Source organism: Silurus meridionalis, chromosome 20 (genome assembly GCF_014805685.1).
Source record: "Silurus meridionalis isolate SWU-2019-XX chromosome 20, ASM1480568v1, whole genome shotgun sequence".
NCBI classification, from domain to species: domain Eukaryota; kingdom Metazoa; phylum Chordata; class Actinopteri; order Siluriformes; family Siluridae; genus Silurus; species Silurus meridionalis.
The window spans coordinates 15,854,907-15,867,224 of NC_060903.1; positions in this window are offsets into that span (position 1 = coordinate 15,854,907).

Genomic DNA, 12,318 nt, shown 5'->3' on the forward strand with positions numbered 1-12,318 from the left:
GTCATTATAGCAAAACAAGTAAGTGCCTGATCGTAAAAGACTACACAAGTAGTGGGACTTGGCTCTTGTAGCATGCCACTGTGGCTTTTAATGCAAGTGGTGAAACTTGTGGCTCTTTATTAATTGAAAAAATTGCAATTGTACCGTATAAGAGGAATAAATCACATTGAGAAATGCTGTTATTAAAAAAATGTATAACATTTGATAACATTTATCTTATTGTTGTCAAGCCCTGTCATGGGTTGGATCTGTTTTGGTCTGTATTTTCTTTATTGTGTCTGCCTTTGTTTTTACTCCAGTCAGTGTTGAATGTAAGAATAAGACACTTATACACATTTTGTCCAGGTTCTGTTACAGCTATAACATATATCAAAAACAACAACACAATTTATACACTAAATGGACAGAATTTTGTGGAAAAAAATAAAACAAAATAAAAAAACAACAAAAAGCTATCCCATGTTAATAATTATTAATAATAGCTATCCCAAATTTTTATTTTTTTTGGAAAGGCTATTAAAAACTTCACATATTCTCATTTTAGGTTTGGCCCATGTTTTTGGAGTAAAGTGTACATTATAATACTTCAAGTGTTGCTCAAGTCCAAAATTCTGGGTCCTCAATGGTCTGTATCTATTTAGGGTTTTAGTCTTCAGAGAGTCTTCTTGCCTGGAGCTTAGTAAGTCCTTCTAATGACCCAAATGATCTTAGGCCAACAGATAAAAGCAACTTGTGTGCGGTAATGACATGGAACCCTGTCAATAAAAGACTTGTGATTTACGTACACTGAAAAGTCAGCATGTAATTTCAACACAAGAGCCTTCGAGCCAGTCAGCGATAGATGTATATTTCCACAAGGGCACAATTATTATTCATGCAGTTCCACTGGGTGCTGAACAGCTTTAGATGTATTTTGCTAAGCCAAGTTTCTCCCAGAAAGGCCTTTCACGTATACAGCAGCAGCATTTACTAACTTATTAAACTTGTGTTAATATCAACGTGATTTTGATTGCAACATTGCTCGTATGACTCATTAACACAAAGAATGTCAGGTTTCTGAATACATGGTGGGATTGACGTTTTTAAAAGGTCTCCTGGGTGTAATTAGCATCCAGTCTGCATCCAGTCGGCTGAAGGACCAGAAGGACACGAAGGTTAAAAACATATGGCAGCTATCACTGAGGTACTGCTCAACGCTTATCTCTTACCTTTTCCAAATTATGTTAGTGATGCACTTTTCTTTGTATGCACTTTAAAATCACACATCTATCCATGAAGATTGAAAACAAGTTATTGGAAGCTTTGTTTCTTTCCATTATGATAATAGGTTGCACATGTAAGAATGCAGTTTAACACTTTTCCAAAACAGATGCGACATTACCTCTGGATGTCTTTAGTTCAAATCCTATTTGTGTGTAATCACACTGTGTTGTTGTTTGGACAAAAATATATGATCTGTAGCTTTTGTGGATCATTTCACAAAAAACAACATTTAAAATAGATAGTATGTATACATATATGTACCCTTTACCCTAACACTGGTTTTTGGTCATTTTTCATATGCATACCTGTGTCAGTTCAAATATTTTTGCCATCAGGAAACCCTGTGGAGATTCTATATTTTATAAGGCAACTCATGTTTTGGCTCATTTGAGTTGACTTGTTCATTTATTCTGGCCGGCCCTTCTTAAGTTACAAAACGACTTGACCAGAACGTCTGGAATAAAGAAACCACAGTTACTTCATCTCGTACTGATCGCATCTGAGCAACTCATTCTGTAGTGAGGTCAGGGGTCATTGATGGTCGTCAAGAGAGTGATTGAGCATGTGCTCGTTCCAGACCCGCTTCTCAGAAAGCCAGAGCAAAAAAAAAACATTCGAGAAGAAATACTGGTGGTCATTTGGCTTTTGTCACCTCGATGAAGTACATTTGACCATATTATAAATTTTGAAGTAAGTCCATTTCTCAAGTATTTGTACTTTTATCAGTGTTCTCATTTTTGGAAAACTTCAACTTCACTACATTTTAATCTGTGATATCTCAATTTTTGCTCAATTATACCTTTTTTAGTAGACAGTCGACCACATCACTCGACCATGAGCGTAACCTCACAGTTCCAATGAGAGTGTGTGTGTGGAGTAAGAGTTCTTTAATGGTTCTCTCAGTTCTCTAATGGTGCCAAAGGAACACTGAACTGCACAGATGATTCAAATATACCTTTCTTTTTTTAACTCTATGGTTTTACAAAGATATGAGGATATAAAACCAAATCAAAGCAGATGTTCAGATAAATGACAACACAATATATTAATGTACAACATATCATTATTGAGAAACCATGAGTCCCTTAAGATTCTATAGCTTGTAATCCACCTTTAGCAGCAATACCTTGAAGTTATCATGTTCTGGATGACTTGAGACTCTCAAATCATTGTGGAAGAATTTTGGCACAATCTTCTTTAAAGCGTTGCCTCAGTTCATTGAGGTCTGCGAGCATTTGGCGAGCATTTTCACAAAAATAAAAAAAGACACGATATATCATGTGGTGATTTTCATCCAAGTTTGTATTTGCCTAATTTTAAGATCATGATTTAGATTCTGTCCTAATACTTAAAACCAATGAGTTCAAATAGGGTGTATTTTTGATACTTAAATTAAAAGTACACCCTATTTGAACTCTTTGGTTTTAAGTATTAGCACAGAATCTAAATCATGATCTTAAAATTAGGCAAATGAAGCACTTAACTTGGAACTGAAAATAACTTGGCAAAAGTATCCAGTGAGCTTGTCAATTAACATCTACATTACACTTAATGGTAGCTTGGGGATTGCTGGGATTTGACACCTGATCTTCTTAGTAGAAGTCCACCATCCTAACCACTGAACTCCTTCTTCTTGAAATCATTGCATTGTCATTGAAAGTCTTTAACATCTTGTATTTGTCAAGATTGTGGTCCTGGACTATGGTTCTGCAGTTCCCATCAGCCACTGTACCCTCACCTGCTATGTCACATTATCCCTGTACTTGAATCACATTGTTTTATAATTAGCACATATATACAAGTCTCATTCTTCACAGCACTCATTTGTCTCACATTAGTCATCCCATGACTGCTGTGCTTAATGCTCAGGTTAAAGTTTTCTTGCTTATGGTTTACATTGATGTTACCCTATTATTGTAAAGGCATACTGTCCTAACTAGTCCTTACAGAGATAAATATCTGTACACAAACACACATGGCCAAAACTATGTATCTTACTCACCCTGCCTGATTCCCTATTTTACTCTGCCAGGAGTGAAATCTGTATCATTATCCATTGAGACAAAGATCTTTGGGGTAATTTTTACCCACAGTCTTAAATACTGCATGTCTAAACACAGTGTTTGTCAAATGGCAATGAAGTAAAAGCAGAAGTTTTGTATTCCAGGTGATAAAACAGAAAATTGGCCAGGCATTTTTAATTCCACCCGCAAACAGCTACATCGCGAGTCGTTTTTCCATCTGCTACCAGTGAGCCAGTCCAAAGAGCAAAAGATATTATGGCACTGATGAAATAAAATATTGATTTTGTGATAAACCTATCTGTCTGTCTGTCTGTCTGTCTATCTATCTAGCTAGCTAGCTAGCTAGCTAGCTCTGTGTCTGTCTGTTTGCCTTTCTGTCTGTCTGTCTGTCTGTCTGTCTTTCTGTCTGTCTGTCTGTCCGTACTGTTTATTATGTCACGCATTGCATCCACCTAATTGGTGGAAGAATTGTCTATAAAAGGAAGTCAATGGAAACAGAAAACATTCAGCATAAGTCATATGGTTCTAGGTTTATCCTGAGTGATTTAGGGATGGTATGGTCCATAGGTATAAACAGTAAATATCAAGATTTCCTTGTGGCAGTCGGCATCCACCTATTTGGAAAAAATTACTTAATCACAAATACAAATCTTACCCTGTAAACTATACCTGTGCCATTCTGAGGAATATAAACAAACCATGTTAAATATTATTAAAATTAGAGACAATGGGAATGAATAGCTTGTACTTGTATTCAAATTATTTCTGCAGCCCCAAAGGGAAATGAGATTTTGATTGCAGACCAAGACTTTGGGTAAAATATTTAGCATGCATACATAGAATTTCTTTAGAGCAGGTTGAAGCCCACAACCTAGAGATTCCAGTCTAGTCAAAGTGAAGTCATTTTGTTCCCACTTGAATCATAGATACTTACTCAGCTCAGTATTAATGTACACCACAAATGCAAACCACAAACATGCACATACAGACTCATTTCCAGATGTTACAAGTTAGTACAATGTTACATTACTGTCTCTCAAATGTTTCACTTCGTTTCATTTTAATTACTAAGTAAATATAAAAATGAAAAGCTGAATAAATATGACAGAGCTTTAAAGCATTTAGAGGCTTGGCAGGCTAAGATATTTACAAAATTGTACAGTATTTCCCATACAAATGAATAATGTATATTACATTTCTCATTTAAATGACTTTTGACTTTTTGGTTCAGAATCCTAAGCATGATTTGTTTTTCAACATTCAAGAACAGACTACTTGGAATAAGATTTTAAAAAGAGCTATTCTATTCTAAGTTTATCCTAAGGACACACACCTAACGAATTCCATGTTGAGTCTTTTAATGTTTAAAGTTTTCCAGGATTCAGGGGCAGCCCCTAATGTTTTCATGGTCTGAACCAGTGAATTGTGGTGCTAGCACATGGTCATTAGACTCGGCAAAAACACAGCCACATGGTCACAGATCAAGACAATGATACACTGCCAGCAAACTTAGTGCAGAAGTGAACGTCAGTTCACATACAGGATCGCATTACTCAGTATTCATCTGTGCACTGTCAGTGGCTAATAAAAACAATCGAAAACCAGATGTCCCAATTACCTCTGTAGTGTTTCCTACACAGCAGGGAAATTAAGTCTTCTTTCTATATATTTTCCTAAAACCCTAAAATCATATGAAATATTAGTAATGTCATGTAAAGATGATTCAAATAGATTTATTTATTTTTTTAATACACAAAAAAGTTTATTTTTTAGTTTTTTTTACATTTTAGAAGGAACATCAATAACATGTTATTTTAGGAATCATAAATTAGCCAGTAATTAATGACTAATAACTGTTTTTGTTAATGACTAGTTATAGACGTGTATGCTATTCCAAACTATTTATAAGGCCTTCATTGGTATTCTCATTTTTTATCTTATAGCCCCTTTACACTTGTTTCTTTCATAACAATGACCTTATTAGCTAGGAATAAAATGTACTAGTAGCTTGTATAGAACAAAATATACACTTTATAAGTTCACTTTGTGAACTTGATAAATATGTTCCCTGTGCATAGTTGTTAAAATTGACCTGAAGGAGCACTTTAACTTTGAAATAATGTTTAAAATTGTTACAATTAATATCTTGCTGCATAACCAAAATGTACTTGAGCTTGAGGTCATGAACTGATGACTTGACATTGTCCTTCAGGATTTTCTGGTAGAGCACAGAATTCATGGTTCGATCAATTATGGCAAGTCGTCCAAAGCAACCACAGACCATCACACTACCACCACCATGCAATGGGATGCACACCTTCCAAAATGTTCTACTTTAGTCTTTTCAGTCCACAGAATATTTGCCCAAATGTTTTTATGCCACAGTCTTCTTTAAATTCACTCCAGGATAACACAGTTACACAAACAAACCCCATGAGATGCCTTCATGAATGTTCAGAAAGTAAATTCTGTCAAAATATCGTTTGGACAGCAATAATCTTTTTTATAAAGTCATGTGTGGAAAAAAATGGTGTGGAATCCTTTGATAAACATGTTTAAGTGATAAACACATTTATTTAGCAGGCAGAATGGAACATAGATACCGAGTAAAATATTTCTGTATCAAAGTCAAGAGTTGAGAGAACTGATTTAGAATTAGGAAAATCTTGATTGGGTTCTTCTCATAAAATTGCAGCTGCAAGTCACATTCCATTTCATTGGGATGTGCATTGGGAAAGCATCAAAAAGTTTATTGGACAATGAAGAATATTAAATACTTTATTTTTTTCTCACATGCACAGATCTTTGGATAAATCCTGCTTAAGATTCATCAGTCACACTCAAGATCCTGATTGACAGTACAACAGAATAAATGCAACAAAATTCTGGAACCCCTACAAATACTATAAACACAAAGCCTAATTAAGATTTCCAGAAATTTTTCCAGAGCGCCTTCCGATGGCCTTTGCCAAGCCTTGGTTCGAATCTGACTTTATTTTACTGATTATTTTGTTTGTGGTTTTTGCAGACCTGGCACCCCTATATTTTTTCAAAACTCTAGTCTTATTGCGAAAAATTGAATGTGCACATTCAATCAGATATATTAATAACAAGTAAGAAGTCTCTGGAAATGGAAAACAATGACCCACTGAACATTTCTGCAGGAACTGCCAAGAAATAATTTCAGGCTGAATGGCAACCACATGTTTGAAATAAAAGAGAGGCAGAAAATAAGTAAGATTTCATTTTTGAAGCCAGAATTATAGTAAATTGGATAGGATGTTATGCATTGTAATGTCTATAATGGTATGAAATTTTTGGCGGTGATGTTTGTGCAGGAGTGGTGTGTTTCAGCTTCAAATAATTCTCCTCTATTTATTATAAATAGTATGTTATTTCCAGACCTGCCAGGTTTGATACATATATATATATATATATATATATATATATATATATACATTTATATTTATTTATTTTATAGATAAATTGAGAGAAAGAGAGAGAGAGAGAGAGAGAGAGAGAGAGAGAAGGAGGAGGAACTGGATGAGAATAAATCTCACATTTTCGTACAAATTTTTTGACACAAAAAGTACAAGCTGCGCAACTGAAAAGACCTGTCTGTCACACATCAAAAGTCAGTACAAAGTGAACAGGCAGAGTTGATTTCCTGCTAAACCAAAAAACATTCCGTCTCAAACCACAAAGATTTCAGTCCACAAACCCAAAGTCATGATAAACATGCACCAAAGCCGAGGCACTATGCAAAAAAAATAGCCAAGTTTACTATCCACAATTCCTTATGGGATTTCAGTTGCATAACTTTTGCTTGGTTGAAATATTGAATCATTTTTCACTCCTTTTCCCTGACCAAAAAAAAAAACAGGGGAGTTAGTTTTGTGCTAGAAACCTTTTCTTGCTGGAACCTTTGGCTAGGTCCTAACACATAAGGTATTTGATTCATAACATGTAAGTGTACAGGCAATAAAGTGAATATAGATTTCTGTTTCATTCATTACAAATTCTATCAGGTCAACTTACCAATATACACAAACATCCATTAAAATGTATTGTGGTTCCCCCAAGTACTTTGACTTAATTTATTACAGGTAGCGACTCTAGATGGGCCGTGGTAGAAATCTGCTGAGAACACAAGTACGAGTTATTTAAGACTTACAATCCAAGACATATAAAAAGTGCTTATGCATTTCTGATGATTTTATTTATTAAAATGTACCCATTCTAAATTATATGAGCGGCTGAGATAAAGGTAAGACGAAATATTTAAAACGTTTTACTTCCAATTTGGAATGTTAGTTCTTATAATAACTGAGGTTTTAACTTATCTTGTCATGTATGTAAGTTTTATGTGTTGATTGAAGAAAAATAAAGGAAAAAAGTACCAGAAATCGTTGGTGCATGCATCTGGTAATTATTAATAGCTAATAAAGCTAGTCTGCTTTGCTAAATTGATTAGTGCTTAATGTATGAATACTGCAAGGAGATATAGTAACTAGCTTTCCAAGCTAGTTCATATAGCTATTACCATATCTCCTTGGAATTTAAAAAGCACTCATTAACATCTTGAGGTTGCTACATGACCACAAGAGAATAAAGACAAGTGAACTGAATGACTTGTGAACTATAAACATATTTAATGCAAACCACAAATATTTCAAAGTCCAGCCAGGGAAGTAGAAAATCAGCAAAAGGAAATGTAAGTCATTGTTTCATAATGTTTCATCATACTGTCATTTCCACCCAATCTTGTACACAATGTATGTGTAATGTGTATTTGTCTTTTTTTTTGCCAAACTCTGAAACGGCTTTTCACTCTATTTCTGCTTTTTTTTTCTCCTCATAATTAAATACATTAAATGTAAATTAGTGCACGCTGCGTATATGCGCTGGCATGCAGGCATCGCTGCATCGAGAGCAGCATGAGATATTGCGTGTCTCACAGAGATGTTTATGAGTAGCTTTTTTTGTGAGTCTGCCAACCGCTGTCAGGCTGAAGTCCCAAGTAAACAGCGGAGTCGAGGCCCAAGTGCCGAGCTGTTGAGTCATGTCAGGACCTGCAACGCATTAAAGTCTCAACAGGAAAAAATTTAAATACACGAGTGGTGTTAATTTTGTGCTGTATATATAAATACAGATACACAGTGCTGTGCAAAAAGTTTTAAGCAGGTGTGAAGGAATGCTGCAAAGTAAGAATGCTTTCCAAAATTTAGATTTTAATTGTTTATGCAAATGCAAAGTAAGCAAACAATTCTTACACTTGGAGAAAGTCAGGGATTTTGTAGGATCAGAGTCAGGTTTGATTAAAAACCAGCCATTAGGGTTGCACAAGCCAGTGCACTCTTAGTGCTGGTCCCAAGCCCAGATAAATGGGGAGAGTTGTGTTATAAAGGGCAACCAGCGTAAAACATGTGCCAAATTAAATATGCAGATCATGAACAGAATTTCATTCCAAATCGGTCGAGGCCTGGGTTACAGACGACCGAGTCAGTATTGTTAGCCTACAGGGTACCAGTGGAAATTGGGCTACTGTTGGCCAAAGGAGGAGAAGGAAAGGAAAAAGACATTTCATTGGAGGTGGGTTTAACTGTTCTATAATGGTGTGGATGGAAAGATAAATGGTGTAGGGGTAATCCTGAAGAAAGAATTTCTGATAGGTTGATGAACATGAAGATGGAAGTTGAGGGGGCGATGATAAATATCATCAGTGCTTATGCTCCACAAGAGGGTTGTGAGATGAAGAAGAAAGAAGAATTCTTAAGTGAGTTAGATGTAATGTTGGAGAGTGTATCTAGGAAAGAACAATTGGTGATTGGGGCAGACTTTAATGGGCATGTAGGTGAAGGGAACTGAGGTGATGAGGAGGTGATGGTTAGGTATGGCTTTAAGTAGAGGAATGTGGAAGGGCAGATGTGGTAGATTTTGCTAAAAGGATGGAAATGGCAGTGGTGAATACTTTTTTTAGAAAGAAGGAGGATTACAGGGTGATGATTAAAAACCAGGAAGACAGGCTGAGAGAAGAGGTGACCATCTGTGAGCAACAGTGTGGTTTTATGCAGAGGAAGAGTACCACAGACACAATACTTGCTTTGAGAATGTTGATGGAGAAATATAGAGAAGGTCAGAAGGAGTTGCATTGTGTGTTTGTGAATTTAGAGAAAGCGTACGACAGAGTGCTGAGAGAGGAATTGTGGTATTGTTGTATTGAGGAAGTCTGGTGTGACAGAGAAGTAGAAGTGAAGTGTGCAGTAGAAACAACAAACTGGTTCAAGGTGGAGGTTGGACTGCATCAAGGATCAGCTCTGAGCTCTTTCCTGTTTGCAGTGGTGATGGACAGGTTGACGGACGAGGTCAGACAGGAGTCTCCGTGGACTATGATGTTTGTGGATGATATTGTTATTTGTGGTGAGAGTAGGAAGCAGGTTGAGAAGAGCCTGGAGAGGTGGAGGTACCAAAGGACTAAAAAGAGCTACAATAATAAGTGTTTTCAGGCAATAGTGAAGCATGGTGGTGGTTCCTTGCAAGTTTGCAGTTGCATTTTTGCAAATGGAGTTGGAGATTTTGTCAGGATTAATGGTGTCCTCAATGCTGAAAAATATAGGCAGATATTCTCCATTATGCAGTACAATCAGGGAGGCGTCTGGTTGGCCACAAATTAATTTTGCCGAAGGATAATGACTACAAAAACATACATCCAATCTCATTAAGATCTATCTTCTACATAGTAAAGATCAAGGATACCTGGAAATGATGATTTGGCCCCACAGAGCCCTGATCTCAATATTGTTGAGTCTGTCTGGGATTACATGTAGAGGCAGGAGGATTTGAGGCAGCCTCCATAAACATAAGATCAATGGTTCCTTTAAAAACTGTGTACAAGTGTACTTAGTAGAATTGATACATATTTTAATGTGGCATTCCTGTTAGCTCAAATTAGACTTTTGCCACCTATAGACAATTTACTCTGATTTATTATCAGAAAATCCCTCAATTAACACTATTCATTCATCTGCTTTCATGGAGGCCCTAACAACTAGCTGATAAGTTGGATCTGGGTTTGGAAATGTTAAGCTTTGCCTGGCAGAGGATCTTGAGAATTGGAGCCTGGTTTACTGTAAAAGAAACCATTAGGATCGCACATTTAGGGATTTAATAGGAACCTTTTAAAAAATAACACGTTTGGCCGAGCTTCTGAGAAGGAAAGACATTTAGCCAGCAAGCACCCTGTTCTGCTTGACCTGATAATGGTTTTCATTTGGCCTTTAACTAGTGCAACATGCCACATTGCCCAGGAGAGCCCTTGCAACAAAGGAAAGCAAGACATTTCGAGCTGTCTAAATTTCTTTAGTTCAGCTAACCTGAAGCAACATGGAAATCCCAGTAAATCATATTGTTTGCTGTAATCAGTAACTCTGAAGCATTTGGAGAAATTTAACAAGCAATAGAGGTTTTTCTGGATCACTGTATAGGTCCTCGATTACACATCAGGCAAACACATCTGTCAATCATGTTTATGCAACTCTAACTCATGCTGTGATGGTGGTGGAACAGTGCCTGCTTCTTGCTGATCATTTTTATTCAGTGTATCCAATACAATTGGTGTGTCTACCATTTTGTAAATCAAACAATAAATTGATTTGCAGTAAAAGTCTTGTGTAGTAGTTTGCTCTTTTGATATTGTTCATATCTGATGCCTCTGTGATGCTTATTTCTTGTAGGTCAACACAACAGTTTAAGTTTGAGATAAGGTTGAGATCTGTAGAAGAGCATTATGGGAAGTCATTACTCAGTGGTTAAGGTGCTGCATTTCTGATAGAAAGTAGTGACTTCAGATACTAGCACCACCAAGATGGCACTGCTGAGCCCATGAGAAAGGACCTTAACCTTTAACTGTTCAGCTTAAATATGAGATAATTGTAAGTAAATAATAATAGATGTGGACGTTTCCTTAGTTTTTTCACCTTCTGAGAATTTTTTTTTGTTTTGATTTTTCAGATCAATTTTTACACAACTGACAATAAATACATATTTTTCAAATCATCAATTGAATACCGTTGATTTCTCACGTCTATTGCTTGACCAGCAAAATTGTGAACGTAAAACATCGACATTTGCTTTATAAAATGCTTTTTTGCTCACTACGGTTGTAAAAAGTGCTTTATTTGAGTTACAATGGTCTTCCTGTTAGCTCAACCCAGTCTTACCCCAGCTATAGACATTTACTCTGATTTATTATCAGGAAATCCCTAAACAAACAATCTCCACATGTATTCATCTGTGCCTGGCTTTCCTTTTGTAAGTACTTTTTACTTTTTTTTACTTTTTTTCACCTACTATTCAGTAACTTTTTTTGTATGTTTTTGTGTTGTAAACATATCACCTGACTAATTTCCTCTCGATTGCTTTAACAGTGGAAAAGCTATCATGACCTAAACTGATAAAGCATATGGTGTATGATTGTAACCATTCCTAAAAGGTGCCATTATAAATATTTTTTCTATGATGGAAAATCCACTGCTGATTTTATGACCTTTTTTATATCAAGACTGATGTCTTTTCTTGGGCAGGTCTAAAGGTAAGATGTGGAACTTTTAAATCTGTTTCAGGTTTAAATATTCTTTAGTCATTATTGACATATTGAGTTAAAATATAACAAGTAAATACACTATATGGGTAAAAGAGTATTGGGATATCTGTCCAACCAAATGTGGCTTCTGCCCAAATGGTTACCACAAAGTTGGAGGCCAATGGTTGTGTAGGAGGTGTAGGAGACCCAAACCAGTTCCACCAGGATGATGCCCCTGCTCAATGAAGATTTGGTTTCCATGGGTTGGGGTGGAAGTTCTTGAGTAGCCTGCTACAGAGCTCTGAACCTTAACAATATTTAACACCTTTGGGATGAATTTAAACATTGACCTCAGGCCTTCTCACCTCACCTACATCAGTACTGTACTTTACTAAAACCATTGTGGATAAATGACCACAAATCTCCACAAGCACACTCTAAAATCTGTTG